At 43.2% G+C, this 27467-nt stretch overlaps 2 long non-coding RNA genes across 2 annotated transcripts; both read left to right on the forward strand.

The window, feature by feature from the left end:
- Positions 1 to 6730: 6730 nt before the first annotated feature.
- On the forward strand, positions 6731 to 11483 carry LOC138657279 (uncharacterized). The gene is made up of 3 exons (XR_011317031.1): positions 6731 to 7193; positions 7282 to 7446; positions 9956 to 11483. It is a non-coding gene; the product is annotated as an uncharacterized lncRNA (long non-coding RNA).
- A 478-nt stretch (positions 11484 to 11961) lies between these two features.
- LOC138657280 (uncharacterized) lies at positions 11962 to 16004 on the forward strand. The gene is made up of 3 exons (XR_011317032.1): positions 11962 to 12424; positions 12513 to 12677; positions 15187 to 16004. It is a non-coding gene; the product is annotated as an uncharacterized lncRNA (long non-coding RNA).
- Positions 16005 to 27467: the final 11463 nt, after the last annotated feature.

Here is a 27467-nt window from a genome sequence, read left to right on the forward strand (position 1 = left end):
TGGTCCAGCTCATTGTGGAAGCTAACCCTGTTGAGCACCAAGAGACTTTGTTTTCTGACATTCCTGGTAACCCGCCTGCCTTATTCTACCCTGAAGATAGCCTGGACTGTGTGTGAACCTATTCTTCTTCTGCAAATCATCTTGGCGAACTTGAAGAGGGGCCGTAAAGGGGGGGTACTGTAACAACTCTGCTGGCATCACGGCATGGCCTCGCATCTCTCACACTCTTACCCACTGCTCCAGGTCATGATGTGGTTTCTGTTTCATGCCAGCTCTCTTTTCTGTGTCTCTGCTCTCTGCATGCCTCATGGCTGTGTGTATAGGGGGACGGCACCTGAACTCTCTGGTTCTTATAGGAATCAGGTGCATCTGTCTAATCTGTTCCTGACCAATTACCAAGAGGCCTCCAGTATATAGTGCAGCTCCACCCTGTGGTCTGGGCCTGTGCAATGAGTTAGCTCAGTTTGTGTCTTGCTTTTGAGTTTGCCAGGCCTTGCTCTGAGTTACTCCCTCTTTGGAGACTTTTCTCTGTGCTATTGCCTTGATCTTGTTGTCCGCCCTCCAGGAGGCAGAATATCCTGATCCTTGTGTCTTTGTCCTTGTTTCTTGTCTTGTTCCTTTTCCTTGTCTGAAATTAGCCTTATCTTGGTCTCCTTGTCTGTGGCTTCCTTCCCTGCTGTGTCTTTCCTCGTGTTCCTTGTGGTTCTGCTCTGCTTAGCTTTTGTTGCTACACTATCTCTTGCTGGTTTTCTTCCTGTGTGAACAGGTCCCAACCTGTTCCTTCATACCTCATTCCTTTCTGCTTGTTTCCTTTCCTGCACCACCTGTGTGAGCAGGTCCCTACCTGTTCCCCATACTACATATCCGTTCCTGCACCTCCAGTGTGAACAAGTTTCTACCTGTTCCTTCATATACCACATCAACCAGTCCTGTGTTCTCTGCCGTGCCTTCCAATCCTGTGTTCCTGCCAGTCCAGTGTTCCTGCCATCCCTGCCAGTCCAGTGTTCCTGCCGTTCCTACCAGCCCTTTGTTCTCTGCTGTGTCTCTGCCAGCCCTGTGTTCTCTGCCGTGTCTCTGCCAGCCCTGTGTTCTCTGCCGTGTCTCTGTCAGCACTGTGTTCTCTGCCAACCCTGTGTCTCAGACCCGTGTAAGCCTACTCGTCTGAGTTTCAGCCGTGCTCTTCTGCCAGTCCTGCCTGATGCCCGCACCTGTCCTAGTGTTCTGGTTCTCCAAGTGGGATCAGTAGCCACAGCCAGACACCACCCTGGAGTAGCACCTGGCAGCTGCCTGCTGCACAAGCCTGACCTCACCATCAGAGGCTCCAATGAAAACCCAGGCAGCTGTCATAGTCACGCCCCTTCCAGGGTAGTCTGGTTTGTGGCACAGTGGGGCCACAAACCACTCGAGCTCACGCCTACCAGTCAGGGCGTGAGCGTGACAGTTGGTCGGTCTGGACTGCTCGCTGAGATAGTTGCAGTTCCATCTTTGCTACACTTTTATATTACTTTTGCTACAATATTCTGACTAATAAGTAATGCTTTGCTGATCTTCTTGTAGCCTTCTCCTTTCTTGTGTAAAATAAATTATTTTGTTTCTCAGGTCTTGTGACATTTCTCTTCCATGTGGTGCCATTGCTGGCAGAATGAAATAGGGAGGGGATTTCTTTGATAAGTAACGACATTTACTAGTCAATTGTCTGCTGGACACCTGAATAATGAATAAGACTTATCTGTGGTTGAATTCTTGTTAATTAGAATTTATAGTATAAAATTTATCTTTACTACAAAGATTTTCAATGGGGTGTTCTCATTATTACTACATTTTCTTGAATTAATTTCTAAAGAAATTTACTTTTTGGGGTGTTCAAAATAGCAAATATTGTTTGCAATTAATAGTCAACATCTGTGGGAGTATTATGTAGTATGGCATCTTATATAAAATATTGGCTCTAAAAAGAAACAAAAGGATTTCTGACAAATCTATTGGGGTACAAGATTTCCCTAATGTATGTAGGGAAATAAAGGTATAACAATAAAATGCCATGAAACAATAAACAAATAGGGAACAAAAGATCTACACCTCTTTGCCCGTAAGGTAGCTTTACAAAAAATACATTATAAAGCTGATCTGGATTCTTCATGTCCTATGGAAATGGAAAGGGAGACATTGAGAGATCTTGAAGATCTACTCGAGGAGAATGCCCAATTGGAAACTGGTAAGTTCCCCATGCATTTGATTACTAAATCTAAAACATTTCCCAATTTTAATACATGTCCAGCAATAGAAGTCTTTACGAGACTAGTAACCAAAGATATTGAAGCCCTACCTAATTGCCCAGGCTGGGACACTAATTTGAATAGGGAAGAACGCATGGCCCTAAAAGAATTACAAAATCTTAAAAATATAGTCATCAAACAGGCAGATAAAGGTGGGAATGCAGTTATCTGGCCAATTAATCTCTATGAGAAGCAAGCAGATAAAATCTTATCTGCCCAATCGTGCTATAAGAAGATGACTTATAATCCATCTACACAGTTCCAGCAAGAACTTATTGGAATCTTAGAAAAAGCATTCGATCAAGGCATTATTCCAAAACGTTTATTGGAACATATTATCAAGTTACAACCAAAAATGGCTACATTCTATCTCCTACCAAAACTGCATAAAGACCCAGAGGATCCCCCAGGGAGACCGATAGTCTCGGGTAAAGAAAGCCTCTGTGAATCTATTTGTACCATCATTGATTACTATCTACAACCATTAGTATTAACACTGCCATCATACATTAAGGACACTACATCAGTCCTAAAAAGGTTAGATTCAATATATTTAGAAGAGAGGGCCATCCTAGTTACAGCAGATGTGGAGGCGCTCTATTCTTCAATTAGGCATAATGATGGTCTTCATGCAGTTTCATATTATCTCAAGCAAAGTAACTTGGATAAGGCTTTGATTGACTTGATCTTGGTCCTGCTTAAATTTGTTTTGGAACATAATTTCTTTATTTTTAATAAAAAAATCTTCCTCCAAAAACAAGGCACAGCCATGGGCGCTACTTGCGCCCCTACTTATGCCAACCTTTTTATGGGTTTTTGGGAAAAAGAAATTTTTCAAAACGACCAGCTAAGGGGTATTGAGATGGTACAAGGATGGAGTCGTTATATAGATGACATCCTCTTTGTTTGGGAAGGTAATACCGATGAACTAATAGCATTGATGGATAGGTTAAATAGAAATGATTACAACATTAAATTAACGTATAAATGGGGGAGATCGTTAGATTTCCTGGACCTACAAATGACAGTGGCCCCGAATGGCAGGATTGTCACAAACATATTTAGAAAACCAACCGCCACAAACACTTTGCTACACGCGTCATCAGCCCATTATAAACCTACAATCGATGGTATCCCAATCGGGCAGTTCCTGAGAGTTAAGAAAATTTGTGCTACAGAAAGTAATTTTCAAGATCAAGCTGTAGAATTAGCACAACGCTTTCAGGACCGTGGTTATAGCAAAAGACAAATTAAAAAGGGATATAAAAGAGCATGCGCGACTCCGCGAGAAGAATTACTATATGGTGGCAGAACATCTCGTAATAAAAATAATCAGAATCAAGTGAGGTTTATAACAAATTTCAACAAACAATGGCCAGAATTAACGGATATCTTCCGGAAGCACTGGAACATTCTATTGAGTGATCCTGTTCTCAAAAAGACCTTACCAGAACGCCCAGCCATGACACCTAGAAGAGCACGAAACCTTAAGGACATCTTGGTCCATAGCCACTATTCGGGAAAGGAAATTAGTGGTGGTAAACTTGCAATAACAAGAAATGGATTTTTCCCGTGCAAAAAATGTAAAGCCTGTAAAAATCATTTCCAGAGTACCTCTTTCACCAACCATGATGGGTCTAGGACTTACTCCATACGTGAACATCTAACATGTTGTTCCAAGGGTGTTGTGTATCATGCACAATGCCCTTGCAACAAAGTCTATATTGGGCTCACAACACGCGAGCTCAGAATTCGCACCAGGGAGCACATCCTGGATATTGAGAAATCAGTTAATGTAGAAGATATCCATCAACTAAAAACGCTATCTAAACATTTTAGGCTCTTCCACAATTCCAACCCAACAGGCTTGAAGATACAAGCAATTGACCAGGTGGTCCTTAATGATAGAGGCGGAAATTTAGGCAAAATCTTAGCGTGCAAAGAGAGTAGGTGGATTTATCAACTTGGAACCCTTGCTCCTCAGGGTCTTAATGAAACAATGGGATTTAGTTCATTTTTATGAATATTATGAGTTCTGGTCATTTTTTGTCTTTTTGAAAGTTATAATATTGTGTGACTAGTTTTTCAATTGGTTTCTCCTTTATCGGTGTGGGCAGTTTTCCATATACATCCTAGTGACTATTGGCTATTGAGGGTTTTGTTCCCACTATCATCGTTAAGATATTTTGAATACATGACGCTGTCCTCTATCTATTTCATGTTATAAAAAGAGGTCGTTTTTCTATTGTCTAAGGCACATGCCAAGAAGATTGTGATAAAGGGAATTATCAGTCCCCCTCTTGCCCGTAGATATCGATTGGGCAGAGTGGGGCTGAGTTAGAGCACAAAACCCTTATGAGTCGCCATATATATGTGGGTTCGTCTTCCCACCCTGTATAGTTTTTAGTATGTTTGTTTTCTAATTGGTTTGTTTTTGTGTTATTTTAGATGGTTCTTTATACTTGGAAATCAGTTTCCACAGCTCGACACTTGGACGGCAGTCTATCAGCATAATTTTTGTGGTTTTGGAATATCTTCAATCAAAATTTTTTACACCATTTCCTGTACCTATATACTTATTTGCATTTAACGTATATTTGCATAAGGGACTATAAGACTTATATAATTGGTTGTGTTTAGGATGTATTCTCTTATTTCTATTTGATATTATCTATAGTCTGTATATATAGCACATATGGTTGAGCGATTTCTACTCAGCAACATTAGCTAAGCTGCAGCATGGGCCTATATATTCCCTGTTGTTAGATATAGGGAGATTTTCACATTGAATATGATAATAATCTGGCTTTAGACTCTACCTCCCTTAATATATATAGGCTTTGTTCATACTTTTAGATTACAATCTTAGCATTTACGTTTGAGCCTTATAGTTATTGTTATTGGTAGTCTTGCTGGGCGGTGGGTTAGTCACACTATTGTTAGATATTGCCCAGTATTTGGATAAATGGTTTGGCATTGGAAGTGACATTTTCCCTTTATACACGGCCTGCCAGTATATAGCATTAGTCTCTGGCACGCCCCCGTTTTATCACGCTCTGTCCCTGCAGCGATACTCACTTGGCTAGATGACAGCACTTGGATTAGTCTGGGCCACGTCCCCGGCTAACCACGCTCGGTCCCTGCAGCGATACTCACTTGGCTGGATGACGGCGCTTGGATTAGTGCGCATGACCCGGTCTCGGCCGCACGGTGGCTCCCGGCCCCGCCCATTGGGTGACGCGAGCGTTACACGCTTGGTTGCCAGGGACGGGTTGCTTGGAGACCACTAGCTTTACACGGGCGGCCGAAAACCGGCGCATGCGCCGTTCCATCAATCCATGACGTCGCTAGCACAGCTGTACAGGATTTTGTTCATTGACTGCCCTTTAAATACGAGCACTTTTAGCATGCACAAACATACTCGCCCCCATTAGGAAGAAGCCTGAAGTGGCGAAACGGCGCTGTCGGGGTCTCAGCACAGACGCACGGCACCTCCTGCAAATTTCCTTGTAAGTTCACCACCAATGCTTTGTTGTATGGAAGTACAGATATGGTCCATTACTTTTAACATACCAATGGAATGGTTACTGAGGGCAGCTATTGTAGTGATAGGCAATGCACATTGAGTTCATTCTATGCAATTTTGTTGTTTGATATAGGCATGGCTTAAGCAGCACTAATTTTCCAGCTGATTACGACTCATATGAGTATATAGTGGTAGCTGTATGCCGCTTTTGAAACCCAAATGACTAATGTGGATTGTTTTGCCCATATACTTAGTTGCAGTATAGGGTAGCCATATACTTCGAGTTATGGAGCCTTTTGTCCAATACATTAGAATATATAGCTACACCTTCGGTGTCTAGACTACAGTTATATGCTATTCACGCATGCCAATTTATATTCATGTCTGGTATTGTGAGGTGCTTATCGTGCTACTCCTGTGCTTGATTTGTTTTTATTATTTTGTTCCCTATTTGTTTATTGTTTCATGCCATTTTATTGTTATGTGGTATTTAATAAAGTTTTTTCAATTTTTAGCTCTAGTGTTTATACCTTTATTTCCCTACATACATTAGGGAAATCTTGTTCTACATAATGTTGTTAAGGTATTTAATAATTTTGGGATCTTTGTTATTCATATGTTTATTGCTGTTTTCTAACAGATTCTCCCAGCTATTTATAATGGACCTTAAGGCCAGGGAGACATCCTGGCGGTCCAAAGCCACGGACTTATTCAAACAGGGAACTTCCACGAAACAGGATGGTAATGTAGAGAATCGAGATTTGATGGCTCAATACAAAAATGCTGTGCATAGAAAACTCAAAACATGGTGGAATAAAACCACTTTAGAAAATTATGTTGATCAAAACATCATCCCTAGAGGTTTAAGGGTACAGGTATACCCCTCTTTTGATTTAGAGGACACAGAGTTGATACAGAGGTGGAAAAAAGCAGCGACGTGCTGCTCTTTAGAATTCCTTAGGATCATTATAGATAAAAATTCGATATCATTAAACTTGATCGATAAAGAGATTGATGAGATACACAAGAATTTGAAGAAACAGCTAACCTCTGAAAAATTGGAGAGTTATATGCAAACTATTGAAAAAGACATAGATAAATGGGAGAATGACATCAGCCAACTGAAATTAAAGAAATATCTGAGAGATTCTAAAGATTATGAAATGGACAGAATATATAAATGGCAATTGCCTAAGAAAAGATCCAAATTAGTACCACGTAATGAAGATATAATACCCAGGGAAACAATATCCGGTTCAGAGAGCAGCACTTCATGCAGTGAACCAGAAAATACAAGTGACTACTTCATGCGGACAAGGGTCGGGAACAACAGAAAGTATGCCGATATCTTTTCTAAAAGGAAGGCAAAACGGACTGATGACCGCATGAAGGTAGTCAACCTGTCTGACCATATTTTGTCTGATACCCAGATTAAATTACTAGAAAGCGGTTTAACATTCTCCCCTTCCTCCACATTAGACAAGTTCACGGTGGTAAAAGATCTACACCTCTTTGCCCGTAAGGTAGCTTTACAAAAAATACATTATAAAGCTGATCTGGATTCTTCATGTCCTATGGAAATGGAAAGGGAGACATTGAGAGATCTTGAAGATCTACTCGAGGAGAATGCCCAATTGGAAACTGGTAAGTTCCCCATGCATTTGATTACTAAATCTAAAACATTTCCCAATTTTAATACATGTCCAGCAATAGAAGTCTTTACGAGACTAGTAACCAAAGATATTGAAGCCCTACCTAATTGCCCAGGCTGGGACACTAATTTGAATAGGGAAGAACGCATGGCCCTAAAAGAATTACAAAATCTTAAAAATATAGTCATCAAACAGGCAGATAAAGGTGGGAATGCAGTTATCTGGCCAATTAATCTCTATGAGAAGCAAGCAGATAAAATCTTATCTGCCCAATCGTGCTATAAGAAGATGACTTATAATCCATCTACACAGTTCCAGCAAGAACTTATTGGAATCTTAGAAAAAGCATTCGATCAAGGCATTATTCCAAAACGTTTATTGGAACATATTATCAAGTTACAACCAAAAATGGCTACATTCTATCTCCTACCAAAACTGCATAAAGACCCAGAGGATCCCCCAGGGAGACCGATAGTCTCGGGTAAAGAAAGCCTCTGTGAATCTATTTGTACCATCATTGATTACTATCTACAACCATTAGTATTAACACTGCCATCATACATTAAGGACACTACATCAGTCCTAAAAAGGTTAGATTCAATATATTTAGAAGAGAGGGCCATCCTAGTTACAGCAGATGTGGAGGCGCTCTATTCTTCAATTAGGCATAATGATGGTCTTCATGCAGTTTCATATTATCTCAAGCAAAGTAACTTGGATAAGGCTTTGATTGACTTGATCTTGGTCCTGCTTAAATTTGTTTTGGAACATAATTTCTTTATTTTTAATAAAACAATCTTCCTCCAAAAACAAGGCACAGCCATGGGCGCTACTTGCGCCCCTACTTATGCCAACCTTTTTATGGGTTTTTGGGAAAAAGAAATTTTTCAAAACGACCAGCTAAGGGGTATTGAGATGGTACAAGGATGGAGTCGTTATATAGATGACATCCTCTTTGTTTGGGAAGGTAATACCGATGAACTAATAGCATTGATGGATAGGTTAAATAGAAATGATTACAACATTAAATTAACGTATAAATGGGGGAGATCGTTAGATTTCCTGGACCTACAAATGACAGTGGCCCCGAATGGCAGGATTGTCACAAACATATTTAGAAAACCAACCGCCACAAACACTTTGCTACACGCGTCATCAGCCCATTATAAACCTACAATCGATGGTATCCCAATCGGGCAGTTCCTGAGAGTTAAGAAAATTTGTGCTACAGAAAGTAATTTTCAAGATCAAGCTGTAGAATTAGCACAACGCTTTCAGGACCGTGGTTATAGCAAAAGACAAATTAAAAAGGGATATAAAAGAGCATGCGCGACTCCGCGAGAAGAATTACTATATGGTGGCAGAACATCTCGTAATAAAAATAATCAGAATCAAGTGAGGTTTATAACAAATTTCAACAAACAATGGCCAGAATTAACGGATATCTTCCGGAAGCACTGGAACATTCTATTGAGTGATCCTGTTCTCAAAAAGACCTTACCAGAACGCCCAGCCATGACACCTAGAAGAGCACGAAACCTTAAGGACATCTTGGTCCATAGCCACTATTCGGGAAAGGAAATTAGTGGTGGTAAACTTGCAATAACAAGAAATGGATTTTTCCCGTGCAAGAAATGTAAAGCCTGTAAAAATCATTTCCAGAGTACCTCTTTCACCAACCATGATGGGTCTAGGACTTACTCCATACGTGAACATCTAACATGTTGTTCCAAGGGTGTTGTGTATCATGCACAATGCCCTTGCAACAAAGTCTATATTGGGCTCACAACACGCGAGCTCAGAATTCGCACCAGGGAGCACATCCTGGATATTGAGAAATCAGTTAATGTAGAAGATATCCATCAACTAAAAACGCTATCTAAACATTTTAGGCTCTTCCACAATTCCAACCCGACAGGCTTGAAGATACAAGCAATTGACCAGGTGGTCCTTAATGATAGAGGCGGAAATTTAGGCAAAATCTTAGCGTGCAAAGAGAGTAGGTGGATTTATCAACTTGGAACCCTTGCTCCTCAGGGTCTTAATGAAACAATGGGATTTAGTTCATTTTTATGAATATTATGAGTTCTGGTCATTTTTTGTCTTTTTGAAAGTTATAATATTGTGTGACTAGTTTTTCAATTGGTTTCTCCTTTATCGGTGTGGGCAGTTTTCCATATACATCCTAGTGACTATTGGCTATTGAGGGTTTTGTTCCCACTATCATCGTTAAGATATTTTGAATACATGACGCTGTCCTCTATCTATTTCATGTTATAAAAAGAGGTCGTTTTTCTATTGTCTAAGGCACATGCCAAGAAGATTGTGATAAAGGGAATTATCAGTCCCCCTCTTGCCCGTAGATATCGATTGGGCAGAGTGGGGCTGAGTTAGAGCACAAAACCCTTATGAGTCGCCATATATATGTGGGTTCGTCTTCCCACCCTGTATAGTTTTTAGTATGTTTGTTTTCTAATTGGTTTGTTTTTGTGTTATTTTAGATGGTTCTTTATACTTGGAAATCAGTTTCCACAGCTCGACACTTGGACGGCAGTCTATCAGCATAATTTTTGTGGTTTTGGAATATCTTCAATCAAAAATTTTTACACCATTTCCTGTACCTATATACTTATTTGCATTTAACGTATATTTGCATAAGGGACTATAAGACTTATATAATTGGTTGTGTTTAGGATGTATTCTCTTATTTCTATTTGATATTATCTATAGTCTGTATATATAGCACATATGGTTGAGCGATTTCTACTCAGCAACATTAGCTAAGCTGCAGCATGGGCCTATATATTCCCTGTTGTTAGATATAGGGAGATTTTCACATTGAATATGATAATAATCTGGCTTTAGACTCTACCTCCCTTAATATATATAGGCTTTGTTCATACTTTTAGATTACAATCTTAGCATTTACGTTTGAGCCTTATAGTTATTGTTATTGGTAGTCTTGCTGGGCGGTGGGTTAGTCACACTATTGTTAGATATTGCCCAGTATTTGGATAAATGGTTTGGCATTGGAAGTGACATTTTCCCTTTATACACGGCCTGCCAGTATATAGCATTAGTCTCTGGCACGCCCCCGTTTTATCACGCTCTGTCCCTGCAGCGATACTCACTTGGCTAGATGACAGCACTTGGATTAGTCTGGGCCACGTCCCCGGCTAACCACGCTCGGTCCCTGCAGCGATACTCACTTGGCTGGATGACGGCGCTTGGATTAGTGCGCATGACCCGGTCTCGGCCGCACGGTGGCTCCCGGCCCCGCCCATTGGGTGACGCGAGCGTTACACGCTTGGTTGCCAGGGACGGGTTGCTTGGAGACCACTAGCTTTACACGGGCGGCCGAAAACCGGCGCATGCGCCGTTCCATCAATCCATGACGTCGCTAGCACCGCTGTACAGGATTTTGTTCATTGACTGCCCTTTAAATACGAGCACTTTTAGCATGCACAAACATACTCGCCCCCATTAGGAAGAAGCCTGAAGTGGCGAAACGGCGCTGTCGGGGTCTCAGCACAGACGCACGGCACCTCCTGCAAATTTCCTTGTAAGTTCACCACCAATGCTTTGTTGTATGGAAGTACAGATATGGTCCATTACTTTTAACATACCAATGGAATGGTTACTGAGGGCAGCTATTGTAGTGATAGGCAATGCACATTGAGTTCATTCTATGCAATTTTGTTGTTTGATATAGGCATGGCTTAAGCAGCACTAATTTTCCAGCTGATTACGACTCATATGAGTATATAGTGGTAGCTGTATGCCGCTTTTGAAACCCAAATGACTAATGTGGATTGTTTTGCCCATATACTTAGTTGCAGTATAGGGTAGCCATATACTTCGAGTTATGGAGCCTTTTGTCCAATACATTAGAATATATAGCTACACCTTCGGTGTCTAGACTACAGTTATATGCTATTCACGCATGCCAATTTATATTCATGTCTGGTATTGTGAGGTGCTTATCGTGCTACTCCTGTGCTTGATTTGTTTTTATTATTTTGTTCCCTATTTGTTTATTGTTTCATGCCATTTTATTGTTATGTGGTATTTAATAAAGTTTTTTCAATTTTTAGCTCTAGTGTTTATACCTTTATTTCCCTACATACATTAGGGAAATCTTGTTCTACATAATGTTGTTAAGGTATTTAATAATTTTGGGATCTTTGTTATTCATATGTTTATTGCTGTTTTCTAACAGATTCTCCCAGCTATTTATAATGGACCTTAAGGCCAGGGAGACATCCTGGCGGTCCAAAGCCACGGACTTATTCAAACAGGGAACTTCCACGAAACAGGATGGTAATGTAGAGAATCGAGATTTGATGGCTCAATACAAAAATGCTGTGCATAGAAAACTCAAAACATGGTGGAATAAAACCACTTTAGAAAATTATGTTGATCAAAACATCATCCCTAGAGGTTTAAGGGTACAGGTATACCCCTCTTTTGATTTAGAGGACACAGAGTTGATACAGAGGTGGAAAAAAGCAGCGACGTGCTGCTCTTTAGAATTCCTTAGGATCATTATAGATAAAAATTCGATATCATTAAACTTGATCGATAAAGAGATTGATGAGATACACAAGAATTTGAAGAAACAGCTAACCTCTGAAAAATTGGAGAGTTATATGCAAACTATTGAAAAAGACATAGATAAATGGGAGAATGACATCAGCCAACTGAAATTAAAGAAATATCTGAGAGATTCTAAAGATTATGAAATGGACAGAATATATAAATGGCAATTGCCTAAGAAAAGATCCAAATTAGTACCACGTAATGAAGATATAATACCCAGGGAAACAATATCCGGTTCAGAGAGCAGCACTTCATGCAGTGAACCAGAAAATACAAGTGACTACTTCATGCGGACAAGGGTCGGGAACAACAGAAAGTATGCCGATATCTTTTCTAAAAGGAAGGCAAAACGGACTGATGACCGCATGAAGGTAGTCAACCTGTCTGACCATATTTTGTCTGATACCCAGATTAAATTACTAGAAAGCGGTTTAACATTCTCCCCTTCCTCCACATTAGACAAGTTCACGGTGGTAAAAGATCTACACCTCTTTGCCCGTAAGGTAGCTTTACAAAAAATACATTATAAAGCTGATCTGGATTCTTCATGTCCTATGGAAATGGAAAGGGAGACATTGAGAGATCTTGAAGATCTACTCGAGGAGAATGCCCAATTGGAAACTGGTAAGTTCCCCATGCATTTGATTACTAAATCTAAAACATTTCCCAATTTTAATACATGTCCAGCAATAGAAGTCTTTACGAGACTAGTAACCAAAGATATTGAAGCCCTACCTAATTGCCCAGGCTGGGACACTAATTTGAATAGGGAAGAACGCATGGCCCTAAAAGAATTACAAAATCTTAAAAATATAGTCATCAAACAGGCAGATAAAGGTGGGAATGCAGTTATCTGGCCAATTAATCTCTATGAGAAGCAAGCAGATAAAATCTTATCTGCCCAATCGTGCTATAAGAAGATGACTTATAATCCATCTACACAGTTCCAGCAAGAACTTATTGGAATCTTAGAAAAAGCATTCGATCAAGGCATTATTCCAAAACGTTTATTGGAACATATTATCAAGTTACAACCAAAAATGGCTACATTCTATCTCCTACCAAAACTGCATAAAGACCCAGAGGATCCCCCAGGGAGACCGATAGTCTCGGGTAAAGAAAGCCTCTGTGAATCTATTTGTACCATCATTGATTACTATCTACAACCATTAGTATTAACACTGCCATCATACATTAAGGACACTACATCAGTCCTAAAAAGGTTAGATTCAATATATTTAGAAGAGAGGGCCATCCTAGTTACAGCAGATGTGGAGGCGCTCTATTCTTCAATTAGGCATAATGATGGTCTTCATGCAGTTTCATATTATCTCAAGCAAAGTAACTTGGATAAGGCTTTGATTGACTTGATCTTGGTCCTGCTTAAATTTGTTTTGGAACATAATTTCTTTATTTTTAATAAAACAATCTTCCTCCAAAAACAAGGCACAGCCATGGGCGCTACTTGCGCCCCTACTTATGCCAACCTTTTTATGGGTTTTTGGGAAAAAGAAATTTTTCAAAACGACCAGCTAAGGGGTATTGAGATGGTACAAGGATGGAGTCGTTATATAGATGACATCCTCTTTGTTTGGGAAGGTAATACCGATGAACTAATAGCATTGATGGATAGGTTAAATAGAAATGATTACAACATTAAATTAACGTATAAATGGGGGAGATCGTTAGATTTCCTGGACCTACAAATGACAGTGGCCCCGAATGGCAGGATTGTCACAAACATATTTAGAAAACCAACCGCCACAAACACTTTGCTACACGCGTCATCAGCCCATTATAAACCTACAATCGATGGTATCCCAATCGGGCAGTTCCTGAGAGTTAAGAAAATTTGTGCTACAGAAAGTAATTTTCAAGATCAAGCTGTAGAATTAGCACAACGCTTTCAGGACCGTGGTTATAGCAAAAGACAAATTAAAAAGGGATATAAAAGAGCATGCGCGACTCCGCGAGAAGAATTACTATATGGTGGCAGAACATCTCGTAATAAAAATAATCAGAATCAAGTGAGGTTTATAACAAATTTCAACAAACAATGGCCAGAATTAACGGATATCTTCCGGAAGCACTGGAACATTCTATTGAGTGATCCTGTTCTCAAAAAGACCTTACCAGAACGCCCAGCCATGACACCTAGAAGAGCACGAAACCTTAAGGACATCTTGGTCCATAGCCACTATTCGGGAAAGGAAATTAGTGGTGGTAAACTTGCAATAACAAGAAATGGATTTTTCCCGTGCAAGAAATGTAAAGCCTGTAAAAATCATTTCCAGAGTACCTCTTTCACCAACCATGATGGGTCTAGGACTTACTCCATACGTGAACATCTAACATGTTGTTCCAAGGGTGTTGTGTATCATGCACAATGCCCTTGCAACAAAGTCTATATTGGGCTCACAACACGCGAGCTCAGAATTCGCACCAGGGAGCACATCCTGGATATTGAGAAATCAGTTAATGTAGAAGATATCCATCAACTAAAAACGCTATCTAAACATTTTAGGCTCTTCCACAATTCCAACCCGACAGGCTTGAAGATACAAGCAATTGACCAGGTGGTCCTTAATGATAGAGGCGGAAATTTAGGCAAAATCTTAGCGTGCAAAGAGAGTAGGTGGATTTATCAACTTGGAACCCTTGCTCCTCAGGGTCTTAATGAAACAATGGGATTTAGTTCATTTTTATGAATATTATGAGTTCTGGTCATTTTTTGTCTTTTTGAAAGTTATAATATTGTGTGACTAGTTTTTCAATTGGTTTCTCCTTTATCGGTGTGGGCAGTTTTCCATATACATCCTAGTGACTATTGGCTATTGAGGGTTTTGTTCCCACTATCATCGTTAAGATATTTTGAATACATGACGCTGTCCTCTATCTATTTCATGTTATAAAAAGAGGTCGTTTTTCTATTGTCTAAGGCACATGCCAAGAAGATTGTGATAAAGGGAATTATCAGTCCCCCTCTTGCCCGTAGATATCGATTGGGCAGAGTGGGGCTGAGTTAGAGCACAAAACCCTTATGAGTCGCCATATATATGTGGGTTCGTCTTCCCACCCTGTATAGTTTTTAGTATGTTTGTTTTCTAATTGGTTTGTTTTTGTGTTATTTTAGATGGTTCTTTATACTTGGAAATCAGTTTCCACAGCTCGACACTTGGACGGCAGTCTATCAGCATAATTTTTGTGGTTTTGGAATATCTTCAATCAAAAATTTTTACACCATTTCCTGTACCTATATACTTATTTGCATTTAACGTATATTTGCATAAGGGACTATAAGACTTATATAATTGGTTGTGTTTAGGATGTATTCTCTTATTTCTATTTGATATTATCTATAGTCTGTATATATAGCACATATGGTTGAGCGATTTCTACTCAGCAACATTAGCTAAGCTGCAGCATGGGCCTATATTATATATTCCCTGTTGTTAGATATAGGGAGATTTTCACATTGAATATGATAATAATCTGGCTTTAGACTCTACCTCCCTTAATATATATAGGCTTTGTTCATACTTTTAGATTACAATCTTAGCATTTACGTTTGAGCCTTATAGTTATTGTTATTGGTAGTCTTGCTGGGCGGTGGGTTAGTCACACTATTGTTAGATATTGCCCAGTATTTGGATAAATGGTTTGGCATTGGAAGTGACATTTTCCCTTTATACACGGCCTGCCAGTATATAGCATTAGTCTCTGGCACGCCCCCGTTTTATCACGCTCTGTCCCTGCAGCGATACTCACTTGGCTAGATGACAGCACTTGGATTAGTCTGGGCCACGTCCCCGGCTAACCACGCTCGGTCCCTGCAGCGATACTCACTTGGCTGGATGACGGCGCTTGGATTAGTGCGCATGACCCGGTCTCGGCCGCACGGTGGCTCCCGGCCCCGCCCATTGGGTGACGCGAGCGTTACACGCTTGGTTGCCAGGGACGGGTTGCTTGGAGACCACTAGCTTTATACGGGCAGCCGAAAACCGGCGCATGCGCCGTTCCATCAATCCATGACGTCGCTAGCACAGCTGTACAGGATTTTGTTCATTAACTGCCCTTTAAATACGAGCACTTTTAGCATGCACAAACATACTCGCCCCCATTAGGAAGAAGCCTGAAGTGGCGAAACGGCGCTGTCGGGGTCTCAGCACAGACGCACGGCACCTCCTGCAAATTTCCTTGTAAGTTCACCACCAATGCTTTGTTGTATGGAAGTACAGATATGGTCCATTACTTTTAACATACCAATGGAATGGTTACTGAGGGCAGCTATTGTAGTGATAGGCAATGCACATTGAGTTCATTCTATGCAATTTTGTTGTTTGATATAGGCATGGCTTAAGCAGCACTAATTTTCCAGCTGATTACGACTCATATGAGTATATAGTGGTAGCTGTATGCCGCTTTTGAAACCCAAATGACTAATGTGGATTGTTTTGCCCATATACTTAGTTGCAGTATAGGGTAGCCATATACTTCGAGTTATGGAGCCTTTTGTCCAGAAAGGCCATACTGGGGGCCCACGGCACGTAAAGGGAGGCCGCCATGACGGGGTTACGTGGGACCTGGGGAGCTGGAGCAGTTAGAAGGGATACGGTGGTAAGGGGTTAACTGGGAACTTGAGGGGTGGCTTTAGGGGCATTTTTTGAAAATAAGGGGTGGAACTAGGGGACTCTGGGGAGGGGGCACATAAAAAGGGGCACGCTCCTCACGCAGGCATCCATTTTAGGTGCCTGCCTGACAAGTGAGGAATCTCTGTCACACTTACCAGAATGGACGTTGAAGCGATCCTCCAGCGTCTCCGGACGGCAGCCAGCTCCCAGGGGACAGATTGGCTGAATGCATCCGTTAACAGCCTTCTCCAGGGGACATCGGGAGCACCATCGCAGGCACCGCAGGACGGGCGCCGGCCGCGGAGGACTAGGCCTCCGGCGCGCCTAAGCCCGGACATCATCCTCAGGGCCCGGCGCCGAAATAGGAGCCCCTCTGCGGACCCTCCGGTAAGCAGCGCTGTTCCCTCCACCTCACAGCGCGGCGCCGGGAGGAATCCTCCAGTGCGGCGGGGCCTACAACGGGGGGTGGATCCTTCCTCCCCTCCTTGAGTGTCCGGGCGACGTGGGGCGGCAGGAGCAGGAGCCGGTACGGCGGCCGCCAGTATGCCCGCTGGCGCCGCTCAGCGTGGGAGGCAGCGACAGCCGAGGAGACGGGGGTCAGGTGCGGTGGCCCCTCAGCGCCGAGGATTATGCGGGCGGCAGTCGGCTGGCCCTGGCATCAGCGTGCGGCCTTCTGCAGTGCACAGCTCTGGAGTCTTCAACGCAGCAGCGCCCTCTGCTGGTGGTGGCCTGGATATTGCAAGTTCTGCGCCCTCTGCTGGTGTTGGCCGGGATTTTCCTGCAGCTGCGCCCTCTGCTGGTGATGGCCGGGATTTTCCTGGATCTGCGCCCTCTGCTGGTGATGGCCGGAACTTTCCTGGATCTGCGTCCTCTGCTGGTGGTGGCGGAAATTTTCCGGATTCCGGCAGGCGACATTCCGTCGCTTCGGTACGCAGTGCCGGGGACGTATCCGTGGCAAGGAGCCGCACATCTTCCATCGGGCGGCAGGATGCTGGCTCGGCCTTTTCCCTTTCCGCAGCACCAGGGCAGTCGACGGCATCACCGAGTCGCCAGGACACGGATACGGCCGCCAGGAGTTCGGCGGGCAACATCGCGGATCAAGCCGGTCGGGATGCAGGACACCTTCGGCTGGGAGCTGGATCTTCGGCTGCTGGGCTCACAGCACCCAGGCAGCTAGGTGAGAACATTTTCCCTATCTTTAATTTGCCAGGCATAGTTTCCCCTGAAGCTAGGAATAGTGACATTACTTCGGGAGTTGCTAGCGGGGGTATGGGTTTAATCCTTAGAGGTTTAGGGGAGCTAGCGGGCTTGTGGGGGTCCGGTCTTAGCAGGGGGTCTTTGCCGTCAGCTGCTTGGTTGGGAAATACGGGGTCGTTTGAGGGGTCTAGACAGTTGTCTGAAGTTACGGGTACATCCAGCAGTGCGGGTCCTGCGGCAGACACGGGGAGCTCATCAAGGGAGAAGGACGGAACAGCACCAGGGCCTGGGTCAGGAATTGATGCACCAGGTGAGGGAGCTTTGCAGGATAAGGAAAAGGAGGATGTACCGCAACTAGACGATGCGGCTAGGGGGGAGGTCTATGTCTGCTTCGAGGGCCCGTTAGGGGCACATTTAAAACAAGAGGTTAGGGAAAAAATCTGGAAAGGGGAGTACATAGAAATATTTTCTCTTTTACCCCTAGAGAGATTTAATTTGGATAGACCTAGAAGGGAGGACTCTAAAAAAGAAGATGAGGAGAAACGGAGATATAGGCTGATTCCCAGATCATTTTCAAATTGGCTGCAAGCTTTCGCTATTATGGCTAGCGTAATCGGGGAGAAGGCCCCGGAAAATTGCTCGGCATTATTTTGTTACTTAGATGCCATAGGGGAGGCTTACAGGACCTATGGGGGACAGGGTTGGTTACGCTATGACGAACAGTTTCGTCAGCGTAAGGCTTTTAGGCCAAGTATCAGGTGGGATCACAAGGACATAGCGTTGTGGATGAGAGTTATGGTCCCGTCCCGTTTAGGTCAGACTAGCCAGCCTTTTCACGGGGGCGCCGGGAGTTCAGGGCAGTCAGGACACTCGGCGGCTTTGCAGAAGGGACTGTGTTTCGCCTTCAATGATGGCATATGCAGATTCGGGAGCAAGTGTAAATATAGGCACGAGTGTTCAACCTGCGGGGGGGTGCATAGCGCTTCAAAATGTTTCAGGGGTAACAGGCAAAAAGTTGGAGATTCAGCTGACAAAAGGGGTGACTCCGATGCAGTGGGTCGTGATGGAGGCCTTTCTAAGTAGATACCGTGATAGGTCAGCTGCAGTTTTATTGCGCGACGGTTTTAAGGAGGGTTTCAAAATCCCTTATGTTGAGCAGGATGTTAGTTTAAAAAGAAAAAATTTGAAATCGGCGTTACAATTCGCGGAGGTCGCGTCGGAGAAGTTGAATAAGGAAGTTGCTCTGGGAAGAATGGCAGGCCCGTTTGTCGCCCCTCCGATTGCAAATCTGAGGGTGTCACCTCTTGGCGTGGTCCCTAAGAAAGAACCTAATAAATTTAGGTTAATCCATCACCTGTCATTTCCGAAGGGATCTTCGGTTAATGATGGTATTGATCCCGAGTTGAGTTCGGTGTCGTACTTATCATTCGATTCAGCGATGGAGTGGGTTAGAGCATGTGGAAAGGGGGCTAAGCTGGCTAAGACCGACATCGAAACGGCCTTTCGTTTGTTGCCAGTTCATCCTGACAGTTTGCATTTATTGGGTTGTTTTTGGGATGGCGGCTTCTTTGTTGATCGTTGTCTTCCCATGGGTTGCTCGATTTCATGTGCTTACTTTGAGGCCTTCAGCACGTTCCTAGAATGGGTGGTGAAAGATGTGTCTGGGATACGCTCATGTTCGCACTATCTGGATGACTTTCTGTTTATAGGGCCAGCGGAATCAGCAGTTTGTTCGATTTTGTTGCATACAATGGAGAGTGTGACAAAAAACTTCGGGGTGCCTTTGGCGGAGGATAAAACAGTTGGTCCGGTGACAGTGTTGAGCTTCCTAGGCATTGAAATCGACACGGTAGCAATGGAATGTAGGCTACCTGCAGACAAGGTTACCGCGTTGCGCCAAGATGTGGTTAATACGATTGGTTTGAAGAAGATAAATTTGCGCAGTTTGCAATCGTTGTTAGGGAAACTGAACTTTGCATGTAGGATCATGCCGATGGGTCGAGCGTTCTGCCGCCGCCTATCCTTGGCAACAGTAGGGGTAAAGTCCCCTTTGCATTTCATCAGGATAAAGAAAGAGTTTCGGGACGATTTGAAGATGTGGGCGGATTTTCTGGACGAGTACAATGGCAGATCTCTGTGGATTCAGCCGGTGGCAGATGCTACCTCCTTGGGCATTTTGGTGCATGTCGTTGAAATGAGTGGCTTTGGTCTTTTCTTTCATGGTAGCTGGTCAGCAGCGGCTTGGCCGGAAGAATGGAAGGAGGAGGGGTTAACAAACAACCGGCTACTGTTGCATTTGTTCCCCAGGGTAGTTGCGTTGGCCCTGTGGGGTGACAAATTGAGGAATTTGAAGATTTCTTTTCATTGTGAGCATGTTGGAACGGTGACGGCGGTAAACTCGTTGTCAGCGGCTACGCCTGCAGTAGTGAAGGTCTTGCAGCACTTGGTTTTCCTGGGTCTTAAGTTTAACTTATGGATTGTATCTGAAGTTAGCTTGTCAGCGCCTGATCCAATAGTTGTTGCTCTTTCTCAATTTCAGTGGCAGCTTTTCCGGGATTTGGCACCACAGGCGGAGAGCGCGGGCCGGGATTGTCCAGTGGAGTTGTGGAACCTGCCGCGAGGGCCGTAACAGAGTTATTTACCAAATCGCTCGCGGATTCATCTTGGTCTCATTATAATCATGCTTGGAGCTTGTGGGAATCCTGGATGTCAAGTATGGACCAGGATATGGAGGAGGAGTATGGTTTGTTGTTGTTCTTAGGTCATCATTGGGAGGCAGGTTGGTCTGTGACACGTTTGAATAAGTTTCTGGCGGGGCTAGCCTTCAACCTTAAATGGAGGGGGGGTAAGGATATAACGAAATCCTTCTTGGTTCGGCAAGTTGTTCGGGGTTGGAAGAAAGGCTGGAAGGCTTCGGACGGTCGCCGACCCGTATCTTATGAGGTGCTCTCAGCCATTGAGCGGAAGTTGCAAGATGTGTGTTTTTCCGAATGGGAAGTGGTTCTGTTCCGTGCAGCCTTTTCTTTGGCCTTCTTTGGGGCATTTCGGTTAGGTGAGTTGGTTAGCCCGTCCGTTAGTAAAAAAGGTATTTTGTTAAGAGAAAACGTGGATGTCGAAGGGAATAAGGTGGTAGTGTTTATTAAGGCTTCCAAAACGGACGTGTATGGGAAAGGGTGCAAAGTGGTGTTGTTCAATGTTGAAGGATCCCCGGTGTGCCCGGTGGCATCCGTGAAGAAGTACATGGCAAAGGGCGGGGTGTTAGACGAGCCATTCTTGGTGCACGAAAATGGGTCTTTCTTGTCCCGTTTTCAGTTTATTTCTGTTTTTAGGAAATGTTTGGCGGCAGCGGGCTTACCTGCAACACAATATAGTGGTCACTCCTTCAGGATCGGGGCAGCGACTGAGGCCGCTAGGTGGGGCCTTGGTGAGGATGTGGTTCGGAGAATTGGGAGGTGGGAATCTTCAAGATTCCAGTCGTATGTTCGCCCAAACCTATTGTGAGTTAGAAGCTGTGTTAAGTTAATTGTTTGTTGCCTTTCTTTCTGTGTTGCAGGGCCTGATCCGATGCTCGTCTGGATCATGGGGCATTCGTATGTTGTATGGGCTGCGTTGCGTGCTGCGGTTCGTCCGGACGGTCGTCAGTTGGGTCTTTCTCGAGAGACAGTGACTTTACGATGGATCGGTAAAAGGGGGATGGTGTGGAAGGAATGGTTACCTGAATTTCATCGTTTTGTTAGACTGGATAGAGTGCCGGAGATCGTGGTGATACATTTAGGGGGGAATGATTTGGCTAAACGGTCTTGTAGGGAGCTGATTAAGGATATCAAATTCGATATCCTGAGGTTCTGGGTCATGTTTCCAAAAGTGTTGTTGGTGTGGTCCGACATCATTCCCCGTAAAAGATGGAGAGGTGCTAGATCACACGAGGGGGTGAACAGGGCCCGGATTAAAATAAACAGGGCCATATCTCGGTTTATGGTGAGGAATGGCGCGTTGGCCGTGAGACATGTGGACTTGGAATCGGGTCAAGGAGCTTACTGGAGAGCTGATGGCGTGCACCTGAACGCGGTGGGTAATGATATGTGGTGTTTGGCTATCCGTAGTGGCATTGAATTAAGCTTGAAGGTGTGGAGGGACATGAATGGCTAAGGTGTCAGGCCATTCGTGTTCGTGGCGGGGGTGGAGGTCCTCGAAGTCGGTGGAAATGGTAAATCGTGGTTCAATGGGGTGGGGATCTTGAGAGGTCCTGGACACCCCATGAGAGAATTTAACAAGGCGCGGTACGGTTATTCCGCGTGAGGTGGATTTATGGACCCCTGGCATGGGGGTGGGTTCGGTGGACCAGGATTGGTTGTTATCTATCCCTGAGCTGGTGCTTTACGGCTGGGGGTAAGACTCATCCTGGGCTGAACATTGTGGAGTTTTTGGGATACTGAGTTTTTTATAACTTTGGGGCTTCGAGGACCGCCCCTCCTATTCTGGGTTGTCATAAAAGTTCTGTTATCTTTTATTTAATAAAATGGCTGCTGTGGCCAATTAAATCCAACATATGTCTCCCTCTGCTGTTTTGAGTACGTTAGAAGTTTATTCTTTAGATTGTTAAGAGATCTGTTTAAGGGGGTTGGGCTAATTTTTTCCAGGTCACGGAACTCACGTATACCCTATGTCAAGAAAGGCCGTACTGGGGGCCCACGGCACGTAAAGGGAGGCCGCCATGACGGGGTTACGTGGGACCTGGGGAGCTGGAGCAGTTAGAAGGGATACGGTGGTAAGGGGTTAACTGGGAACTTGATGGGTGGCTTTAGGGGCATTTTTTGAAAATAAGGGGTGGAACTAGGGGACTGTGGGGAGGGGGCACATAAAAAGGGGCACGCTCCTCACGCAGGCATCCATTTTAGGTGCCTGCCTGACAAGTGAGGAATCTCCCGCCCACCCTCCCTTTTTTGGTTAGGGTAATGGGGGGGTGAAGTCGGCATATGTGGGCTTTTGGAGTATTGTTTTAAGAGGCGTTTAAATGTATTTATTTTGTTATGTGAATGCTGTCAGGGCATTGTCACGGCAGTTGGCGGGGGTGGAGGTCCTCGAAGTCGGTGGAAATGGTAAATCGTGGTTCAATGGGGTGGGGATCTTGAGAGGTCCTGGACACCCCATGAGAGAATTTAACAAGGCGCGGTACGGTTATTCCGCGTGAGGTGGATTTATGGACCCCTGGCATGGGGGTGGGTTCGGTGGACCAGGATTGGTTGTTATCTATCCCTGAGCTGGTGCTTTACGGCTGGGGGTAAGACTCATCCTGGGCTGAACATTGTGGAGTTTTTGGGATACTGAGTTTTTTATAACTTTGGGGCTTCGAGGACCGCCCCTCCTATTCTGGGTTGTCATAAAAGTTCTGTTATCTTTTATTTAATAAAATGGCTGCTGTGGCCAATTAAATCCAACATATGTCTCCGTCTGCTGTTTTGAGTACGTTAGAAGTTTATTCTTTAGATTGTTAAGAGATCTGTTTAAGGGGGTTGGGCTATTTTTTTCCAGGTCACGGAACTCACGTATACCCTATGTCAAATACATTAGAATATATAGCTACACCTTCGGTGTCTAGACTACAGTTATATGCTATTCACGCATGCCAATTTATATTCATGTCTGGTATTGTGAGGTGCTTATCGTGCTACTCCTGTGCTTGATTTGTTTTTATTATTTTGTTCCCTATTTGTTTATTGTTTCATGGCATTTTATTGTTATGTGGTATTTAATAAAGTTTTTTCAATTTTTACCTCTAGTGTTTATACCTTTATTTCCCTACATACATTAGGGAAATCTTGTTCTACATAATGTTGTTAAGGTATTTAATAATTTTGGGATCTTTGTTATTCAAATCTATTGGGGTGTACTCATTTATGCTGAGCACTGTATTTGCTGTATCAACAGAATATGCCACACATATACAGTAGAAGTGGATATCCCTATAGGACCAGCATGTATCTTGAGTACAGGACTCTGACACACGCCAGTTTCAGCCAATAGATGGGCAGAATTACTATTCTTTTGTATATAAATTTTAGCAATCTCTCTATGAAAATTCCTCTTAATGGAATCTGTATCTGTTATATATTTACATCATATCCTCGATATATGGTATGAGTAGAATAACGCTTAAAGATGAGTAAAGATGTGGATATGATGTGGATTTCAAACAGACCTCGCTAATTCAACATGTTTAATATATTTATTATTAAGGAATATAAACTGTCCCTGGAGATGTCTGACAGCAACTTTACCCCCTCTGCACAATACATGGACACTCAGCTGAGTCTAATGTGCATGTGTGCGGTGGGGGAAGGTGATTATCCGTCAGCTCGCTCCGCTGTACGGCCACATTCAGAGTTTCTCCTCCGGTGCAGATGTTCATGTAGTCTGTAATCATTATGTCAGCGCTGGTTTATACCTGACTGGTTTATACAATGATCTGTACAGAAATAATCTATTCCCAGAGGAAGAAGAGAAGACAGAAATAATCACTGAGTGCTCTGCTAATTCTCTGCACCTTCATCTACACAACATTGTAATACAGCGACATAATGGGGGATGGGAGGAGGTTTTTGTACGGCTCTGTATCACTGTGTGACAGGTTCGCTCCGACTCTGCTGACAGTAATAATCTGCTGCATCGTCCTCTGTCGCTCCTCGGATTGTAAGAGTGAAAGCAGTTCCAGATCCAGATCCAGTGAATCTCTCTGGGATTCCGGATTGTCGAGTGTTTGCAAAATAGATGAGAAGTTTTGGAGGCTGCCCGGGTTTCTGTTGGTACCAGGCTAGGAGATCTTCTTCTACTTCACTGTCATAGACACTTTGACTGGATTTACATGAGACGGTGACTGTGTCTCCCGGTGACACCGACTGATAATCCGGAGTCTGAGTCATCACAATCTCTCCACAGGAAACTGGGAGCAGAAGAGAAGAGATAATGGTGACAATCATTGATATAAGGACGTGTGCTCCTTCTCCTCTCACTACATGTATACAGCCATGTCCTGTATACTCTCATCTTCCCACATAGTATAACCCTCACCGGACATTACCTTGTATGTACAGATACAGCACACAGAGCAGAGATCTCAGGGACACCATCGTCATTGCTCTGGACGCTCACAGACACAGATCATTGGTCTCATGTCTTATTTATATCACAAGAAATCTACAGGGAAATCGTCTGAGATTATGTAACAGGAAACAGGCAAATCACCGGATTATACGAGATTACATCATCTGCTGCTTTCATGGCTGATGATCTAATATATAAAGGTATGTGTGTGTGTGTGTGTGTATGTCTGGGATTGGCATCTGCACCATCGCAGCTACAGCCACAAAATTTTGCACAGTCACACGTCTGGACCCTGAGAGCGTCATAGGCTATGTTGTGAGGCAAAATTTTAACCCCGCGCGTTCCAATTCACCAAACAATTTTGAGCCTATCTACATAATGGGGAAAAAGTGAAAGGAAAAGTGTAGGAGGCAAATTGACAGCTGCTAGATGTAAACAAGGGGGACTTAAAGAGTGAGAGCGATGGCGCCAAAGAGTATATACCGTACAGTTGCTAAGGTGGGGCCCCGACAAGGGATACTCACCACACATAGGGATATGAACACGCACACAAAATGCGCCACACACTACCATGTGCTTGAACACATATCACCCTCAGCACACATTTCACCACACATACACCAACCTCGCCACATAAAAGTCGAAACACAAAAGTCGCCACTCAAAACTCGCCACGTGCAAAATTTACTACATGCCAAACTCGCCACATGCAAAACTTGCCACATGTGCAAAACTCACCTCATGCAAAACTTGCACACGCAGAAAAATTGTCACATACACAAAAGTTGCAACATATGCAAAAGTTGCCTCACACAAAACTTGCACATACTCAAAACCCACCACACATAAAACTCGCCACACGCAAAACTCGCCATGCGTAAAACTTGCTGCACACAACTTGCTACACTAGCCTGTCACATGCAACACACAAAAAGTTGCTGCATGCATGTCACCACACAAACTCATCTCACAAAAGTCTCTGCATGCATGTCGCCACACGCAACCCAACACACACAACTTGACACATGAAACTCTACCTAAAACACACACAAGTCTGGTATTGTCCTTCAAAAATAAAAATCTGATTAATAAGCAGATGAACTACAAGAGCAACAAGTGTACCATATAGGAAATACGGCAGCTGTCAGTCACATGACCTGTCTATTACTTTTATGTGTGAGCTAATATATACTGCCAAGTGGGAGGGCTTCCTGTTGGCTTGGGATTTATCAGGCTGCCAATTAAGCTTACAAATACTGAGGTAAAAATACTGAGCAAATAACGTGTGAACGAGGTCTAATACAGGAGATGACATACAGATATATACTATATACAGAAGGAGATGACACACAGGTATATACTATATACAGGAGGAGATGACTTACAGGTGTATACTATATACAGGGGAGATGACTTACAGGTATATACTATATACAGGAGGAGATGACATAATAATAATAATAATAATAATAATTTTATTTATATAGCGCCAACATATTCCGCAGCGCTTTACAAATTATAGAGGGGACTTGTACAGACAATAGACATTACAGCATAACAGAAATACAGTTCAAAACAGATACCAGGAGGAATGAGGGCCCTGCTGCTCGCAAGCTTACAAACTATGGGGAAAAGGGGAGACACGAGAGGTGGATGGTAACAATTGCTTTAGTTATTCGGACCAGCTATAGTGTAAGGCTCAGGTGTTCATGTAAAGCTGCATGAACCAGTTACCTGCCTAAGTATGTAGCAGTACAGACACAGAGGGCTAATACTGCATAAAGTGTATGAGAACATGATGCGAGGAACCTTTTTTTTTTTCTTCTTTTTTTTATTATAAATAGGCCACACAGGGATCGTTAGGTTAATGCATTGAGGCGGTAGGCCAGTCTGAACAAATGAGTTTTTAGGGCACGCTTAAATACAGGTATATACTGTATATAGGAGGAGATGGCATACAGGTATATACTATATACAGGAGAAGATGACATACAGGTATATAGTATATAAAAGAGGAGATGACACATAGGTACATGCAGGAGGAGATGACATACAGCAGGTATATACTATATACAGGGGAGATGACATACAGGTATATACTATATACAGGAGATGACATACAGGTATATACTATATACAGACGAGATGACATACAGGTATATACTATATACAGGAGGAGATGACACATAGGTATATACAATATACAGGAGGAGATGACATACAGCAGGTCTATACTATTTACAGGGGAGATTACATACAGGTATATACTATATACAGGAGATGACAAACAGGTGTATACTATATATAAGGGAGATGACAAACATGTATATACTGAGGGGAAAATGAGAGGAGTGAAGGAAAATAGTGGAGTGATCAGAAAATTACAGATGTGAGGTTGAAATGATAAGTGTTAGGGGGGAATGAGAGGAGTGAGGGGGAAAATAAGAGGAGTGAGGGGGAAAATGAGAGGTGTGAGGGAGAAAAT

This window comes from Ranitomeya imitator, chromosome 1, assembly GCF_032444005.1.
Source record: "Ranitomeya imitator isolate aRanImi1 chromosome 1, aRanImi1.pri, whole genome shotgun sequence".
NCBI classification, from domain to species: Eukaryota; Metazoa; Chordata; class Amphibia; order Anura; family Dendrobatidae; genus Ranitomeya; species Ranitomeya imitator.